Source organism: Ailuropoda melanoleuca, chromosome 10 (genome assembly GCF_002007445.2).
Source record: "Ailuropoda melanoleuca isolate Jingjing chromosome 10, ASM200744v2, whole genome shotgun sequence".
NCBI lineage: Eukaryota > Metazoa > Chordata > Mammalia > Carnivora > Ursidae > Ailuropoda > Ailuropoda melanoleuca.
The window spans coordinates 95,341,973-95,362,092 of NC_048227.1; the positions used below are offsets into that span (position 1 = coordinate 95,341,973).

Below are 20,120 nucleotides of genomic sequence, written 5' to 3' on the forward strand. Positions count from 1 at the left end.
ATGTTGAAAACCTGGTTACCTCCATTCCTGCTTTTGTGAGCTTGGAGTATTGATCCTGCTTTTAGCACTTAGCAGGTGTTTCCTAGTGTCTGAAGGACGCTTCCTGCCATTTTCAAATCATGGAATGTGAGCTATTGGTAGAGATTTCTCTGTCTTGAGTTGTTGTGAGGGCTTAATGAGCGAAGGCATGAAGTTCCTTGCATGTAAGTTAATATAAAGGGAGTAGCTGTTGATGTTGTTATATTTTGCAGTCATATTGTGGAGGCCAGTCAGATTTTATTTATTATTCCAAATACTCAAGATGAAGGTCTAAAACCACTGTGTGGCTTGCTTTCTAGAAGAATTTTACTAGCACCAGATTGTCCTCTGTTTATCTTCAGTGTAGATGGTCTTTCTTTCTTCTCATGAACATGAAAGAATTCCAAGCCCAGTGTTGATCACATGTTATCAAACAAAGTAAAAAACAGCCATTGTCAGGACTGTAAAAGTCTTTAGCATCCTGTGTGTATTATACTCCAAGGACTTGTTTTTCACTAAGCCATCTACTCTCAAGTGCCAAGAAGTCCCTGTGGGCTGTAACCACAAACCTCTTTGATCCCATTTCCAAAATATGACCATGCCATAGAGTAAATTGCTTTATTTCACCTTGTGGTTCAAACTCTGAGTTGATTTTGAACTCCTGTTCTAATATATAGGTGTCATTCTTTAATTTCTTTGGCTAAAGTTCTCTCCCTCTTCCCTTTTGGTTTCATGTCTTAGCAATCTACCCGCGATCATCTACTACATGGTCCTCACTGCTGTCTCTTCCCTCCCTGTCTCCCTCCCTATTTGCTCTTTTTCCATCCACAAATATTTACTGAGAGCCTACTATGGGAAAAGCACTGTACTCCTTAAGAGCGGGACTGGACACAGTCTTTGCTTGTTTTGTCACTGAAGATTATCAGGTCAGTTGAGAATTATGGCTATATTATCACAAGGGTTTCCCTACCCTTGTTAAAACAAATGATCTCTGAAGGTCTTTGCATTTTCTGCTACTTACGAACCGACTGGTATTTGAGCTGCTTGCCACACCCTTACTGCACTGTGCTATCATGTAGCTGGCAAAATGGTGCTCACCTTGGCCTTCACCTCTGTCTTGAGCTGCTCTGTTATTCTCCAGAAACATTCTTCACATTTTCTTGGAGTTTCCTTAGTTAATTTTTGATAAGCTTTTTCTCCCTCTCTCTCCCCTTGCTGTGTATTTACAGACTATTATGAGAACTTGTTTCTGGTGTGCATTTGTATATCTGGGTTAGCACTTCTTTGAATCTGGTGCCCAATCTACTCAGAATTTGGATCACTCTGGAAATTCCTCTTTACTCATTTGTTTAGCATTTCTACCTCTTCTCCTTAAACCCTAGGCTTTTATTTAAGAAATTTCAGGGTGGATGTTGTGTTCTTCAGGTGGGCGGTGGGCGAGCGTGGCTCAAGGACCACGGATGTTTCGGCAGTGGGCTTTGGCGCCACCTCTGCTCACCGTGACCCCTTGTGGCTTTCCCAGAGCTGCTGTCAATAGGGATGGGGCTGCTGCTGTGACTGGGAAGGGAGGGAGGAAATCACTCCCTCTCTGACTGGGACCTGAGAGGTGGGTCTATTGCTTGCTGCTGCTCCCCAGCAGTCCACAGTGATGCTGATTTTCCATTGTCTTTCTCTCCCTGATGGTAATCCTTCTAGTATGATAGCCATCTCCTTCTCTTCTCCCCTGTCTCTTCTGCCTACTTCTTTTTCTGTCCTTCCTCTTTCTCCTTCTGGCTCCTTGAGCATACTTACCTTAAATGTTTCTTATAATAAAGCCTTCATACTTTGAAAATAAAATTAATTGACTCCTCTGTGCTTCTATGGTTCTTTCTCTGTTGTAGCACTTATCATTTCATATTATAGCTCTCTTTACCCTGCTAACCCCTGAGCTCATACAGGATAAGTACAGGATATTTAATATCATTTCTCTTAAGCCTAGCAGAGAATTCATGTGGAGCAAATACAGTGGAGTAGTTATGAGCAATGACTCTGGAATGAGCCTGCTGGTATCAGTTCATATGTTAGTCTCACCAGCCCTTAACTGTGTCATCTTGGGCACCTTACTTAACTTCTCTGCCTCAGTTTTTTCTTTTGCAACTTGGAGGTGATCATTATGATGCTTAGAACACTTTCTGCCATATAATAAGTGCTATTTAAATGCCTACTATTAAAAAAATTCTACTATTATGTGTTGAATTCAGTTTAACAGAATCATTATAATCAAGTTCACCACTCATTTATTTAGTGAAGAAGCATATTTTGAACAATGATGGTAGTTATACCTAAATGGGACTGAGGATACAGTAGGCATTCAATCAATATTTTTGAATGGATGACTGAATGACTGTACTGGGTAGTATAGATACAAAGAAATGCAAGTCCCAGTTTCCTTCCTTCAGGCCTCATAGACTGGGAATACAGAAGGGAGATAAGAGGATATCTGAATGTACATAGATACACCTTCATCTGGCTATGGACACTTGGTTGCTTCCACCTCTTGGCTGTTGTGAATGATACTGCAATGAACAAGAGCATGCAGCTGTCTCTGTGACACCCTCTTTATTTCAGGTCTTTGGGGTATATGTTCAGAAGTGGGATTGCTGTATCATATGATAGTTATATTTTTAATTTTTTTTTTAAAGATTTTATTTATTTATTCGACAGAGATAGAGACAGCCAGCGAGAGAGGGAACACAAGCAGGGGGAGTGGGAGAGGAAGAAGCAGGCTCATAGCAGAGGAGCCTGATGTGGGGCTCGATCCCATAACGCTGGGATCACGCCCTGAGCCGAAGGCAGACGCTTAACCGCTGTGCCACCCAGGCGCCCCTATATTTTTAATTTTTTGAGGAAATGCCGCAACGTTTTCCATAGTGCTTGCACCGTTTTATATTCCCACCCACCCCGTGTAAGGAGAGTCATTAATTTTTCAGTTATCTTAAAGGAAACATAGTAAGTTAGGTTTTTGTCTCTAGTGTTACCTGTGTACTTCCAGTGTCTTTATTGCTTTAAAAGGTATGTTCCCTATAGGAAACTATCAAACCACACAGTTTCACCTTTGTACATGTGTAAGGATTGTATATACCAAAAGGACTGTGAAAGAAAATGCCCTTCTATTTCTTTAGGTTGAACTTTTATAACTGACTATATAGATTATTAAAATGAAGGCGATTTATTTTCCTCCAGATTCTCTGGGCCCATGGTTAGCATCTTCCTAAACTCACGGAATAATCAAATAATTCTCAGCCAGTGACTCATATGTCTTGATTTAGGCCTTTTATTGTTTTCTGAACATTTCTATCTCTGTATTTTTGCTTCTTTTAAAACATATCCCATTAAGGTAACCATGAACAAGTTACTATGTGAATTCCACCTGCCTATGCTTTCTTTTCCAAACAGTGGAAGTGCTAAAGGTCATCAAACTTGAAGACCTTAAAATACAAGCAGATCGATTACTGTTCTTACCATTGGGCTATTGGCTAGCTCTACATTACTCCAGGAAGATATTGTGTAATTCAAAGATCTCATCTTAATGAAAAAGTAACAATGAGTTCCTCTCACTCTCTTTTTTTTAGAAGTATGTAGCCCCAATATTTGACGGATTTAAGTGTTCTTTTGCCTCTATAAATTTGTGAGGATTCTATCATTTTAGACATAGTACATGAAGGGGATGATGGTTTAAAACTGTTCCTGTAACAACTAGAAGGGATTTCAGTAATTTTCTTAAATGGCTTATGATTGTTTTTGTGTTTTATAACATAGCCTATGTACTTTAACCCCAAAGTTAAACTTTCTAATACCTCATGTTTGTTTTCCATCAAAATACAGAGCACAGATACTCACTGAAGCCCTCTAGCTAACAGATAACATGACTGTGATTACATTCTATAGGGTAGTTGAAAGAGAAGTGCTATATGCAGTATAAATGAATCTGGTTGAGGAAGACTAAGGTAGATGAAGGGTAAAATTAGGGCGGCCATATGCGTTGATTTTAAGTTTTATCTTTATTAAAAATATTATTAGAGAAAACATAATACTGTGTCTCTCTTTTCCATATCAAACTGGAATTTAAGTAAGAAGCAGGTAGAATAGGTCAAGGGCAGGGATTCTAGTGTCAGTGTTTGGTGCCAATCCAGTCTCTGCCACTTACTAGCTGGGTGACACTGGGCAAGCTACTCAGAGCCTCAATTGACGTGGGCCTCAATTGTCATCTGTAAACTACAGTTAGTACAGTTAGTAACGGGTTGTTGTGCCATTTAAATAAGTTAATATATGTAACTTGCTAAAACAATGACTGTTTGGGAGGATGTGCTATGTAAGATTTTGCTATTGATTTTCTAATGAGCCATGAATTCTTAGATTTTTCTACATACCTTGTGCTATCCCAGGCATCAATGTTTTCACTGCAAAAAATAGAATTTTCTTTTTCCTGAATGGTTTTAAAAATCTGGACTAACCAAAGTTCTAAAATCCCTTTTATTTTAGTCAATTAGTAGCTCATGAATTGAAAGAATGATGGATTGAACATTTTGTACCCCAAAAGCTCTTAGATCGTGAATGCGCAGGGAACACCCGGAGATTCAGTGAGTGGATCACAAATATTTTCTGGGTGATTGTAAGAGTCTTTAATGAATGAATCATTGAGTAGGCAGATGGGCTGTGGGAAGCAAGCCCCTAGTAATTTTTTTCTTTTACTACAGAAATATTTCTGAGCAGTAAATGCCCACCATTCATGACTATAAACATTCTTTAATAATAAAGTAATTGCTATTTTTCTTTTCTCTGTTTTGTCATATATTATCTCATCTACTCTTCACAACCATTTCTTCTCAGGACAGATAGAAAGATCTAATGAGATAGTGTATGTGATAGTACTTTAAATAAAATTTTTGACAGCTTTATTGAGATGTATTTCGCATAACATAAAATTCACCCATTGAAAGTGTATACAGTTTAGGAGTTTTTAGTGTATTCACAGCATTATGAAACCAATACCATAGTCTAATTTTAGAACGTTCTCAACTCCTTTATGTTTTGGTGGAGTCCTATTCTGGACATTTTATATGAATGGATCAATATAGTATCTGGCTTTTTGTGTTTGGCTTGTCATCCATATTGTAGCAGCTGTCAGTACTTCATTCTTTTTATGGCCAGATTATGATTCCATTGTATGGATATACTCCATTGTGTTTTTCCCTCATCAGCTGATGGGCATTTGGGTTTCCACTTTTTGCCTATTATAACTAATGCTGCTGTGAATGTTTGTGTCCAAGTTTTTGTGTGGACATTTTTTTGTTTGTTTGTTTGGTTTGGTTTGGTTTGGTTTGGGTGGGGAGAGAGAGAGAAAGAGGGAGTCTTAAGCAGGCTCCATGCCCAGCGTGGAGCCTGACGTGGGCCTCAATCTCACAACCCTGAGATCATGACCTGAGCCAAAGTAGAGAGTTAGATGGTTAACTGACTGAGCCACTGTGGACATGTTTTTGATTCTCCTGGATGTATAACTAGGAATGGAATTGCTGACTCATACAATAACTCTATGCTTAGCATTTTGAGGAACTGCCAAATGCTTGCACAATTTTGCATTCCAACTGTATGAGGATTCCAATTTCTCCACATCCTGGCTAACACTTATTATTGTCTGTCTTTTTGATTTTAGCCATCACAACTGGTAGGAAGTGGTAAAAATACTTTTTTTTTTTTAAATTAAAGAAAACAGTATAGAGTAAAAGTAAAATATGAATAGTACAGAAAACACTGTCCAGGTCTGGCCTGCTTCCCAGAGTTATAATTTTTTCTATAGTCCTCCAAAGTGGTCTCTGCCTATACAATAATCCCTTAGAAATATAATTTAAAAAGAACATGCCTAAGAGTATGTACTCTTTTGTATTATTCTTTTCCACTTAATAATATATTTTAGAGCAATTTCTATAGAGGAATGTGTTGATCTACCTTATTCTTCCTACTCTCAGCAGAGTATTCCTTTTTGAGGATATAAGCAATTCATATAAATAGTTTTCCAAGTGAAGGGCATTTTCACTGTTTCCAGGATTTTGCTGTTATGAGTAATGTCCCCTTGAGCATCTTTGTGAGTTTGTCTTTGAGTACATTTGTGAAGATACTCACGGAAAAAATTAATTATGCTGCTTCATGTTCCCATTGATAGGAGATGAAAGTACCTGTCAGCCCATGGTCTCGCCAACATATAAAACCCATGACTCTGCATTAAAAAGTAAAGCATGAAGGATTATCCCCCAAAACAGGGATGAGTTTATATAGCACAATATCAAACATACCTTAAAGGCCATCAGATTTTCCTGTCATAGCCAATGTGGTAGCTGAAAAATAGCTTAATGAAAGTGAGTTTGACCTAAACGAGTGAATCAAATGTATATTATTGTAAATTTTGAAGTTAAACTTTCTCAATGTATTGAAGTTGAATCCCAGATAATATGGTTAAGCTTTCAAATTTCTGAAGTAAATTCAGGCATCAAGATAGTCTAAATTTGCCTTAATAGTTAGTAAAATCATATGCTAGATGAAATAGTGTATTGGCCCATTTATCTATACAGTGGACATTTATTCATCAGTTACAGTATGCCGGGCAGAATGTCAAATGCTAGAAAGAGGAAGGGTGGTAAGAGGCACGTATTCCTCCTAAGCAATATATGGTCTAGTAAGGGAGATACATACAAACAAATACTCATAAAGGATATGGAATAGAGGTGTGCACAACTGTATGTAACCTGTGTGTGTTAGTAGGCCACAGGCTAAACTGCTGTTTTAATAAAAGGCCCCCAAATACTTGGGAGATTGCTTTTGGGGAAAGACCAAAAATGCTTGTGGAAAAGAAGAGTGGACATGGGGAGGGTGCCATTTCTTTTTAAGTAAGAAACTTGGAAGTTGTACACACTGCTTCTCAAAACCCATTGGCAAGTCACTTCTAGTTGCAAGGCAAGCTAGGAAAATAAACCTTAGCTGGGTGACTCCACACCTCCATATCACTCTGGAGGAAGGGGAGGATGGACTTAAGCTCCACAGTCTGGGAGACAGATAGAGGGGCAGCTACTGTGTCACTGTGATGTTTTCAACACTATGGAGGAGAAAAGAACCCCTAAACAGTTCCTTGTCAACATAGAGTTCATAGTCTGTTGGCTGTAACAAGTCACAGAAACCCCAAGTGATTAATGAACAAGATTATTCTATATAATCTTATGGTGACATAATAAATATAATTCATGTGATCACATACTAAATGCTAGGCAATAGGATTTGTGTAAAATGCCAATGGTGACATAGATGCTTACATGTAAAGGGAATGAAGGAGGGAGGGATGAATGTGAATTGGTGCTATCAAGAAGAGACGCTTAAGATATGTTTGATTTAAGGTTATGTAAACTAATACCTACTTTTAGGGATATTTCCTCATGCCTCATTTTTTAATGTAGAATCATAGGTTTATATATTCAAAACTCTCCATGAAAAACTTGGCTGTGGTTCTTTATATCCACTTTTTTAGGAATTAAATTTTTCTGGGTTGTGCATTTATGAGTATATATTTTCATTCAGCAAAAATTACCCATGTAACTATTGCTGATAATTGATGCTGTTTAACAGTTCTAAGCAGTGGCAGTTTGTACCTTGATAGAGAGTCGGTGGCTAATGATTTGTAGAGTATATTTAGTGGGACAGAGGGCGATGAGAAGTGCTATTTGGTTTTTTCTTCCCATTGTCTTCCAAGATTTGGGTCAATGTTCTCTAATAACACTGTTGAGCAAGGAGCGTTCAGAGTTCTAGGTAGGTATTGCTTTGTTTCTAGGTATTTTAAAGGGGATATTTTGTAGTTTTTCTCTTAGAACCGGCAGAAGGACATCTCTGATGAAGAACATTGCCCAGGTTTCCAATAAAAAAATTTTTTTTTAAGTGACCAGGTGTAATTTTGCCAAGTTTTCCAAATGGTTTTCCTTTAGATTGAGAAACAATCCTCTGATTATGTTGAAATAGTAGTCATTTTTTTTTTGGAATGCTAGCCTTAAAACAAGATCCTTTGAGGCAAGTTTTTAATTTTGGCATCAAATGTACAATTTTTGAAGATACAGGATTGGAGAAGTCATGCCAAGCTTTGTTCTGGAAATCAGGTCTAATTTTATGACTATGATTTAAAAAAAAAAATCACATTCTCTCAACTGGAAAGGTCAGAGTTCAGACTACTCATCCTGTCTCTATAAGCTTTTGTTCCAGGAGCCCAAGATTTATTTGAGGAGAAACCTGGAAAACTAACCCAAGCAGAGAAAAAGAAATTGCTTTTGTGGGAAATGCAGTAAAAGAAGACAGTCTTGAGGAACTGTAATCTAAATAGTGAAATTGTCTCATCACAGTCTCCAGACACTTAAAACAGCACTCCATAGACTATTTAGATCTTTTTTAAAAAAAGATTTTATTTATTTATTTGAGAGACAGACAGCAAGAGCAGGGGAAGGGCAGAGGGAGAGGGACAAGCAGACTCCCTGCTAAGCCGGGAGCCTGACACAGGGCTTGATCCCAGGACCATGATCCCCAGCTCAGATCATGACCTGAACTGAAGGCAGACACTTAACCAACTGGGTTACCCAGGTGCCCCTCCATAGACTATGTAGATCTTAAGGAAGCATGACAATCTGTCAGGTGTCACTATTAGTGGGTTCAATCTTTGGATGACCCTGACTTTGTTATATGACCCTGGGCAAATTTGCCTGAAATGGGTAATATTAACTGCTTTAGTTATCCCACCACTGGGATTTCCTGTGGGTCACGATCTGTGGGATCCTGGCTATGAAATAGGAGGGACCATATAATGATTTGTTTAATACTTACATTTGTTTGATGAGCAATTGTACAGCTGGGAAATTCATTTCTTGGACATTTGAGAATTAAAGTCACTACTTCTGGATTTTTCTGTCTTCTTCTTGTCCTCAGTAATTCCCTTGCAATAACTCTACCCTCGTACAAGGTGTCTAATGCTGACAGTAAGACACAAAGAGTCTTGGATTATGAATGGAAACAATGAGGCACATAGGACATTTTTGTTGAATGTTTTATGGAACTAATGTTGGAGAGTATTAGTAGAATGTACTGACGCTGCAAATTTAGAGAAAAAAAGTGGAAAGAATTAATATTCAAACTTGAAGACTTAACCTGGTAAATTTTACTTAGCTGGTAAAATGTGGTCCAATGTAAACAAAATGTTTTTAGTTTTCTCAGAACAAGCATCCTACAAAAACACAAATGGTGATATGAGACACAGATAGAACTTAGCACATGGTATTTTTCCAAACTGCAGTCTACCAGCCACTTGGTTCGGCACGCCAGAGAGAAGATAATAAAGAATGTGCTAATAGCAATTCATTTTGTAGCCCACTCTACCAGGTAGGGGGCTTGACACAACGTATTATAATAGGAAGATACTCTACTGACATAATATTTTAAGGGGACTACTTAGTATGCATGAGGAGGTCCACCTTTTCTTCCAGTGACCTTGTAGGCAGCTCTTTAGGATTTCTGTCTTGATGCATTTAAGCGAAAGAGTTAGCTCCACGTTTTCGTAGGCAGGTTTTGCACATGTGTAGCTTTGGTGGAGGAGAGGTGTATGTGTGCCCTGTGGGTTGGTGGCGCAGCACTACAGCAACGGTAGCTTTTAGCAGTGACCAGATTTGTTACAAGCAGCCATGTCCAATTAGCAGTAAGTACCATGCACCTGCAGTTACTAGGAATTCAACCTCTTTGGAGGCTGAATCTTAATGTAGCCTTTTTTTTTTTAATAGCAAAAATCTTACACCTTGGGAGAATAAAGAAATTTAGCAATGGCAAAATAGAAACACCCTGAAATGTATTGTTAATATTGATTTAAAATAGAGAGGCAAGTGTGGGATAGTGGCGTTTAAAAAAACTATATTATTTAAAAATACTGTTTTCTCAGTTTACTTCCAAATTTTGGATTTCACTTTCATATGAATATGGCAGTTGTTTTCTTAGAAATTTACAATGTGGACACTGGTTCCCTATGTATGTTTCCATCATTTTCTGCAAAATCATTCACCAGGATAATAAACATAACAGTTCCAAATTGCAAAGACAGAGAAAATATGTTCAACTTCTTTTCAAGGTTTCAAATTCACTGTAATGGAAAGGACTCCTGTATGCTACAAAAATTATATTTTCGACATTTATTACTTATTTTAAAGTGTTTCAGCACTTTTTCCTTGAATATTTGATGTCCTTTCCCTGAAAATGTTTGTTTACACTCTGAAAGTATGTTTGGGAATTCTGGGCAGTGTAATCTTCCTTCCTTGTGCTTTCATGCTTTTTCTCTTTTAAAGGATATTATAGAAGAAAGACATCTGTCAAGTTAAGCATTTTCTGGAGCTTCTAGCTTCTAATAAGACTAACAGGCTAATAAAATAATCCATTGTAACTGTCTGTTTTCAGAAATTCTCATTATAATTCTTTTAAAAGTGCCAAGAGCACCAAAATGATCAAGTCTGTGTAGAACATATAGTAATGAAAAAAAAAAAGAGAGAGAGGGGCGCCTGGGTGGCGCAGTCGTTAAGCGTCTGCCTTTGGCTCAGGGCGTGATCCCAGCGTTCTGGGATCGAGCCCCCCCGTCAGGCTCCTCCGCTATGAGCCTGCTTCTTCCTCTCCCACTCCCCCTGCTTATGTTCCCTCCCTCTTGCTGGCTGTCTCTGTCAAACAAATAAATAAAATCTTAAAAAAAAAAAAAAGAGAGAGAGAGAGAGACTTTATTTATTTATTTACGGGGGGCAGGGGGAGGAGAAGAGGGAGAGGGACAAGCAGACTCTGTGCTGAGCACGGAGCCTGACATGGGGCTTGATCCCATGACCCCAAGATCATGACCTGAGCCAAAACCAAGAGTTGGCTGCTTAACTGACTGAACCACCCGGGCTCCCCAAACAGTTAGCAATTTTTATTTGCTGATCATATACTGAGATTCACTGTAATGAAGAATAATTGACCTCCTCAACGGTTGATGTGCTTTAAAGTTAGGATTGTGCTATCATGAAGATCCTACAAACTGTTACTGTTTTGGTTTGTACTGCCCATCTTCGAGAACTTAGCAATTTCTATATGCATAAACCCCAGTTTGGAAAAATTATGCAAATGGAAAGTTATTCTCCAAATTGGTTATTTTATTGAATTTGAATAGGTTGGTCCCCAACCAATATCACTTGAGGTGCATAGATAAGGACGTAGTGTTTACTGGGCATATGCAATTATTTAGGTATGAGTTTGGTTGAAGTTTATTGACGTGGAAGTTTCTGGTTTGTCTTGTTTATGTGGAAAATAATGGGAACACACAGTCAGTTAAGTCTTCCTCCTCCAGCTTTCCTCTGTTTTGCTTACCTATATTTGCCCTTGCTACCTTTCTTCTTGCCGGCATGTCCTTAGAATGCCTCATGTCTGTCAGCGACATCAAGTCTGCTGCTGTGGGAACCAGTAGACTGTTATGCTCCAGATGGGATCGATGGCAGTAGCGCAGGGTGAGGAGCTGAAGAGGAGTCTGAGATTGCAAGAGGATGAGATGGGGTGGGGAGACATCCGAGATGTTCACACAAACAGAAAGTCTTCAGAATTAGCAGCAAGAAGAGAAAATAGAAGACAAAAACTCACAGCAAGATAGTCAACAGAAATATCCATTTTTGCATTCCAGGTATGATTTGAAGAAGGGGAAAAGTTCATTTTTAAGAAAGAGAGAAAAATCACCTGCAATTTCCTAAGTCTAGAAAGGAGAAAATGTCCATACCTCCCTTGAAGTTAAGCCTTTTGTTACTAGCTAAGAAGTGTTACTACTAAGTCTGACTGTCGCTTAGGAGAAAATAAAACTCTTTCTTTTTCTAGTGTAATATTTATGAAATAAAGGAGAAATGAATATGATAAAGTCCCCCTCTGAGATCTAATTATTTAACCAAAAACTTGATCGATTTCTTTTGCTCAGGCTGGCAGCCATATTTTAACAGCAGTCGGTTCTCATTGACATTACTTGGGATAATTGCTAAATCCAATGTCAGTTTTCAGTCCTTATTTTATTTGACCTGTCAGCCACATCTGACCCAGTTGATCACTGCCTTCATCTTGAAACGTCCCTTCATTTGGCTGCCAGCATATCCTTCCTGTCCTTCTCAGTCTCCTCTGCTGGTTACTCCTTATTTCCACAATCAAAGTTGGAACTCCCCTGGATCCATTCCTTAAGCTGCTTCTTTCTTTTTCTTTCTTTCTTTCTTTCTTTCTTTCTTTCTTTCTTTCTTTCTTTCTTTCTTTCTTCTTTCTTTCTTTCTTCTTTCTTTTCTTTTCTTTTCTTTTCTTTTCTTTTCTTTTCTTTTCTTCTTTCTTTCTTTCTTTCGTCCTAATCATACCTGTGTCATGGCTTTAAATACTATCTTTCTTACACTATACACAAAAATAAACTCAAAATAGATTAAAGACCTAAATGTGAGACCTGAAACTATAAAACTCCTAGAAGAAAACATTTATTTCTTTGCAGTAATTTCTTTGACATGGGCCATAGAAAATTACTATTGGGACTAACCAAAATAAAAAGCTTCTGCACAGCAAAGGAAACCATCAACAAAACAAAAAGGCAACTTACTGAATGGGAGAGGATATTTGCAAATGACATATCCAATAAGGGGTTACTATCCAAAATATATAAAGAACTTATACAAGTCAACACCAAAAGAACAAATAATTCGATTAAAAAATAGGCAGAGGAACTGAATAGACATTTTTTCCAAAGAAGACATACAGATGGCCAACAGACACATGAAAAGATGTTCAACATCACTCATCATCAGGGAAATTCAAATTAAAACCACAAAGAGATATCACTTTAAACCTGTCAGAATGGCTAAAATAAAAAACACAAGAAATAATGAGTGTTGGTGAGGATGTGGGAAAAAAAGGAACCCTTGTACACTGTTGGTAGAAATGTAAATTAGTGTAGTCACTGTTTAAAACCGTATAGAGGTTCATCAAAAAATAAAACTACCATATAATCCATTAATTCCACTACTGGGTATTTACCCAGAGAAAAAGAAAACATTGATTAGAAAAGATACATGCACACCTATGTTAATTACAGTATTATTTATAATGGCCAAGATATGGAAGCAACCCAAATGTCCATCAATAGATGAATGGATAAAGAAGAGGTGGTGTATATATATAATGGAATATTACTCAGCCATAAAAAAACAATGATATCTTGCCATTTGCAACAACATGGATGGACGTAGAGGGTATAATACTAAGTGAAATAAGTCAGACTGAGAAAGATAAATACCATATGATTTCACTCATATGTAGAATTTAAGAAATAAAACAAGTGAACAAACAAAGGAAAAAAAGACAAAAAACAGACTCTTAGATACAGAGAACAAACTGGTGGTTGCCACATGGGAGGTAGGTTTGGGGATGGATGAGATAGGTGAATGGGATTAAAGGGTATACTTACCTTGATGAGCACTGAGAAATACACAGAATTGTTGAATCATCATATTGTACACCTGAAACTAATATAACACTATGTCAATTATACTTGATTAAATACATACATACCTACATTCTACCATATATCACTTTCTCTCCTCTTGGAATTTAGACTTGTCCATCCAACCGCCTACTTCATATTATTGCGTGGTTGTCTAAGAGGTTTCTCAAACTTAGCAAGTCTGAAAACACATCCTAACATCCCCCCTAAGCCTCCTCATCTCACAACATCCCACCTTGATTTATGGCAAATCTTTCTTCCACTTCTCATGCCAAAAGCCATGGAATAATTCTTAACTCCTCCATACCCCCCATCTACATACCAGAGAATCCCGTTGACTTTATGATAAAAATATATCCGGAATTTAACCACTTCTTACCACTGCCATCCGCATCACCCTGGTCCCAGCTAGCACTGCTGCTTGCCTGAAGTGCTATAGAATCTGTAACTGCCTTCCCTGCTTCTAACTTTCCTGCTCATCCACAGTCACCTCTGTCCTTTAAAATGGAAGTCACATCATGTCATGACTCTGTTTAAAACGTCCCAATAACTTCCACTTTCACTCAGGAAAAGCCAAATCTGTTCCTGACCCATCCTTACCTTTTTGACTTATTGCTAACTCTTACTCGTCTAGGCACACTGAACTCCTTCCTGGGCTGTGGACACACTGGACCCGCCTCTGACCCAGAACTCGTCTATTTGCTAATTCCTCAAACACATGGCTTGCTCCTTCATTTTCTTGAGGTTACTATTCAGCTTTTACCTGGGATGAGGTCTTCCTTGGCCACCCTATTTAAAATTATCACCCTCTCCAACTTCTCCCCTCCTCCCTGCATACACTGCATTTCCTTCCTTAATTTTCTCTCATTACCACCTTTTAACTTACCCTGTACTTATTTTTCTGTCTCCTTACATTAGAATATAAGTTCTAAAATATAAGAGAATATAAGGGCAGGTTCTTTGTTTTGTCCATTGCCGTATGCCTCGTCCTTAGAACAGTGTCTGGCATATAGTAGGCATTCAATTAACGTTTTTTGAATTAGTTGAAAATAATAAATGGGGGCACCTGGGTGGCTCAGTCGTGAAGCGTCTGCCTTCGGCTCAGGGCGTGATCCTGGCGTTATGGGATTGAGCCCCGCATCAGACTCCTCCACTGGGAGCCTGCTTCTTCCTCTCCCACTCCCCCTGCTTGTGTTCCCTCTCTCTCTGGCTGTCTCTCTCTCTGTCAAATAAATAAATAAAATCTTAAAAAAAATAATAAATGATGACTGGTCAAAATAAATGAGATGACCTCATGATATATCATTCCTTGATGGGATGAGGAGGGGCATGCCTGTGTGGCAGGGGGAGGAGTTTCAGAGAACCTGCTTGGCATCACAGTGGAAGATCACATGACAGTACTCGCCCCTTTCTACTTGGTGGGTCCCATTCCCCACTCCTGAATCAAATCAAAACTACTCTCCAGCACACTTTTTACTAGTGCTGAGGCTATTTTAACATTCCATTAAAAACCATTAAAAATACAAAAACAAGGCTGTATTACTTTAATTCTGACCTTAGTAGACTCTCAGTTTTATAACTGTTTAGAGAAAATGTGGAAAGGTTGAATATATTTGCTGGCCTCAATCTTTTCATTACTCATCTCTATAAAAGAGGCTTTTAGGGACATATTAAAAAGTTTCCAGCTCTCTTGTCTTTTGCCTTCCTTCTCATCTTCCTTCATTGCACCCCCAAATGGTTGAAAGCAAGACCCTGGGAGTCTGGAGGAAATGTGTTCTGGTCAGAGCAGACTGGAGTGGAGCTGGCCTAGAACCTTGGATCCTGCCTTCAGAACTGCTACACAAACTGTTGCTTCTAACAGAGTGGGCTTACGTGTGTTCACTGTACTGAGAACTCCTCTGGCTGTTGTTTCCCCTAGAAGGAGATGTTCTCACTTGGATGCTATCCTTGTTCATGTGTTCTCCCATGTGTTTCTTCGTGTCTGATTAGAATGAAGATAAAAGCTTGGGTGCTGAGAACAGGTGCGGCAAACACGCAAGCAAAAAAGACAGAGTGGAGTGTTGTCTGCTAAACTGAGAAAGCAGGTAGTTTTTTAGACAAACTGAAAGCCAGTAATGACTTCATCCATTTCCTGTAATAAGGCAATGGTGTGACCTTGAGGAACCTATTAAAGTATGCTTCCAAACACAGAGGCCATGTCTAGGGCCCCATGTAGAGTGGTATTTACCCTCAGCTGTATTCTGAAACAAGGTAGTTTATAAACTGTTGGATAGCTTATAAAACCTTAGGAATATAAAGCAGAATTTCCAGAATGGCTGGGAGTTTCGAAGCTCAGTGTTCATGCCATGTGACTTCTTTGGCTTTTCGTGGCTATTTAGCATTCTTTAGAGGCACCTGCATGATGGAAATTTAGCAGGGATTTTGTGCAGTTTTGTTAGTTAAGGGCTGGATTGTTTGTTTTTTCCTAATAGCGGTATGAAGATAGACACGAAGAAGCAATGTACTTTTATTAATATAGATGTCTTAGGGGGGCTCCTTTCATGAATGGAGCTTAAAATAGTTCTTATCTCTTCAGTTCCTTTTTATGCATTTAATATTCTTCAATTTGTTCTTCCTATATTGTTCCATAATACTACAACAGAATAGTAATAATAATGATAATGATGCATTTCGAATCATAAAACAACAGTGTATTTGAGCTCCAGGAAACTTCAGAAAACACCTAGCCCAAGCCTTTGTTTTACAGAAGAGGAAAAGTAAAGATGGGCCATAACTTGCCCAAGGTCTTACACTGAATTACTGGCAGAACTGGGCATTAAAAGCTGCTTCCCCTAATCTCTCTCGGCTGCTCTTGTCATTAAATCACAAAGAAGTTATTTCTCCAAATGAAGAAATAACATGAAGCTGTTTTTCAAAATAGTCTTTGTATATTTTTCAATCATATGGAAAAATAAAAAGTATTACATACTTTGGAGTTAACAAAACAACAAAATATTCAAGATCTACTATATAATCTAGAACTTCCTGTGTTCTCCGTTACATAAGACAACATGGTGCTGCTAATATATTTTCAAAACTGTGTTTATAGGTTAGAGTCTTATTATTGTATTTAAATGTTCAAAAATGTCAGCCTCATTACTCTTTCCTTGGCATGTCCAGTCCTGTTGTGCCATGCCGTGCCCATGGAGCCTTGCACTGCTGAACATCCCCTGGGAGCTCATATCTAGACAATGGGTATCTTGGGACACATTTTCATTTTTAATAAAAATGGCAAAATGTCATGATTCCACTTCGTAAATGTTTTTGGTGTTTTTAAGTGAGGTCACATACCAAGAATGAACAGCCCTTGCTCAGGGGTCATTCTTAGAGAAGTGTGGCTTCACTCCTTTGATATCAGAATGTTGGGTCCTTCTAGAACCTTTCTTTATCAGAACTGGAAAGGGTTAGTGGAAATCTGAATGTTATAAAGTTAGTAGAAGCTTGGTCAAGTGTGTCTGAATCTAAGCTACAGATGAAGCTATGTACAGTTTATGAAGCACTTTAACTGAAGTGTGCGTGCATATGTGTGAACAGGCTGTTGGTAGGGATCACCACCAGGGAAAATCTAGGTAAGATTGTACAACCCTCAATTTGGGAAGACCAAGTTCCCCATCCCTTCAATGGACACATATTACTAGAAGATTTGTTTCTTCTGGGCTGTCTTTGGCTGCCAGCTCTTTCTTCCTGAATTAACTCCATGCGGGTCACGTCCATGTTCCATGGGGGGGGGGGATTCAGAGATGGAATTCACTCTCTTTCTTTGATTTCTGCAAAAGGCCACCCAGACAAGACCTGGCAATTACTGCCAGATCCTACTGAAGAAGAATTTACAGCATAACAAACAAGCATCTGGAAATAGAATCTTAAAATCCCTCTCCTTAAAAATCCATTGTCCAACTCAGACTCCAACGTCCCTGGTGTTCTCAGCATCCCTGTCTACTTTCTCCTTATAGCCATCTTGAGAGCAAGCCCAACCTCGGTATTGTATTTGTTACTGCTGTCTTACACAGAATATTTTGGTCCATTCTTTGTTTTGTTCTCTCCTTCTGGTCTTGCTTGATTCTAGGCCCTAAAAAACCAAAAACCAAACCAAACCAACCAAACAAACAAACAAAAAATCAAACCAAAACAACACAACACCCCAAAACAAACAAAACTCCAATGTGCCATTAAATTATTTTTCTAGACGAAGAATATTTCCCCCATGCAAGGTGCCACTTGTTATGATTTTATAAATACATGTATAAGTTATTAAACACACACACACACACACACCCCTGCAATTAATATACAGCTCAAGTAACATCATGGTCCTGGTGTTAATTCTAGTCCTTCCTCGTGAAGGATTGGTGAATGTTTTAGCCCCAGGTAGCTAAAGGGAAATTGCCTGCTCTATTTTAAATCTGGGTCCTCTTCTTTTAATTACCTAACTTGTATGTCTTCAATCAGTCGTCTTTTGGAGTCAGTTTTTCCTTTTATATGGGCTACTCTACTAAGCACTGAGGAAAATCAATTTGTTTGCAATTGCTTAAGGATCTGACTTTACTGTAGAGTCTTTGGAGTATAGTTCTAGCTTCTTCTTTTTACAACTTCTGTCCAGTTCCGTGCACATTAAGGAAGTGCAGCTCTTCTAAGCACTTTCTATGTACCTAGCAACATGCCTCTGAATTGCCCTTCAGCAATGGTAATTTTGGCTTCTCTGGCTTTGGAGTGGAAGAAATAAATTCCAGATTGAGTGTTCCATCATAAAATCTTCAGCTATTACTCAAATATTATGTCTGGTTACCTTCTGTTTTGTCCCTGTCAGTGCAGTCTCTATTTGCAGCAACTGGGATTCTGCTATTTAATTTTTTCTTGTCTACTGTGTAGAGGGTGTGCCAGTAAAATGGATCACTACTAAAATGAATGGGTGGCTAGAAATACCCCCATATGATTGTTTTTACTTGAATATAAAAACAATAACAAAAAGCTACCTGTTCTGTGCACTTACCCCATTTAATTAGAAATGTCGAGGCATGTTTTTTTGTTGTTGCAAAATATTCCAACTTTGAGGAGTGTGGGATCTATTCATGGCAGGAAAACAATGAAAAATTCTCTCTTCATGAGAAGGTAGCCAGGATATCAAGACTGGTTTAAACAGAGGGGCAACAATTGAAGTGCAATGGAGTTAGTATTTCATTGATGATATTTCTCCAAAGATCAAAGTAACTCTTTTATGCCACCTGTAGAATTAAGTATAGATATTGGGGTGGTGAATTAGAATATATCTTTTTTCCTTGCTTTAGAAAAATGTTCATGGTCCCAAGGTAGTTACAAGTCATATGCTTTTCATGAAGAAATATGGGTTGTAAAAAAAATTAATGAAAATTACTTGAATCTCTGTTAAGGGAGAAATCTTACAGTAGAAATGTTGGCATGCCAGTAGATATATGGATATTATAATGGATCTTTTATAGTAAATGTGGAATTCCCAGATAGGTGTCTTAGTGTTTCTCTAGCCTGCTTTCCCAATGCTTTCTTGCAAAAAGAGTCCTAGAGTCCTTCTAGGCTAGTTGCTGCCTCCCAGAATCTCCCTCTCTCCCGACTCTATGACCGTGAACTCCATGCCCATACCTAACCCAGATTATTGTGATAACTAAATGAAAGCTATTTGTCAAACTGTAGGCTCTTTGAAAAGTGCTAGACAAATTAGTAGGCACTATTGTTATGCTAAGATGCTCAGAAAATATCAATGGATCCCTTAAATTGCAACTTCCAACCTCTTAAAAGATACAAACTCTCTTCATGATTGAGTTCCTGCTATGGAATATTGGAAATCTATGTGTAAATGTATGTGCCATGTATGTGTGATATTTTACATATCAATATATTTCACTACACATCTCATAGATTTATGGTTAAGGGTATTACTTTTGAGAAGATATGTATACATCATGTTCTACTTGCATGCTCTTCTATTCCTGAAGACCAATGGCTGGGCCAATGGTATTCAGATGTTTCTTAATATCTAGCCTTATACCATTTTTCCCATGGCTAATTATTTGACACATAGAGCTGTCGGTCAAAACTATAAAGAATTAACCAGCAGTATCTGAGTGGTGATCACTTAAGTATTAATTTTAATTTTATTTTTATATATACTTTATATATATTTAAATATTTTATTCATTTATTTGAGAGAGAGAGAGAGAGAGCGCGCGCGCGCGTGAGCTGTGGGGGAGGGGCAGAGGGAGACAGAGAAATAGACTCCCCACTGAGCAGCGAGCCTGATGCGGGACTTGATCCCAGCATCCTGGGATCATGACCTCAGCTGAAGGCAGCTGCTTAACTGACTAAGCCACCTAGGTGCCCCCATATATGCTTTATATATATTTTTTGATATGCATTCAATAATCTTTTTTTTAAAAAGATTTTATTTATTCATTCGACAGAGATAGAGACAGCCAGCGAGAGAGGGAACACAAGCAGGGGAGTGGGAGAGGAAGAAGCA

General features: G+C 38.3%; 1 protein-coding gene across 6 annotated transcripts in view; it reads left to right on the forward strand.

The window, feature by feature from the left end:
• The window catches only part of ESR1 (estrogen receptor 1), a 380,558-nt gene that overhangs the window by 37,652 nt on the left and 322,786 nt on the right, over nucleotides 1–20,120 (forward strand). The window lies entirely within an intron of this gene.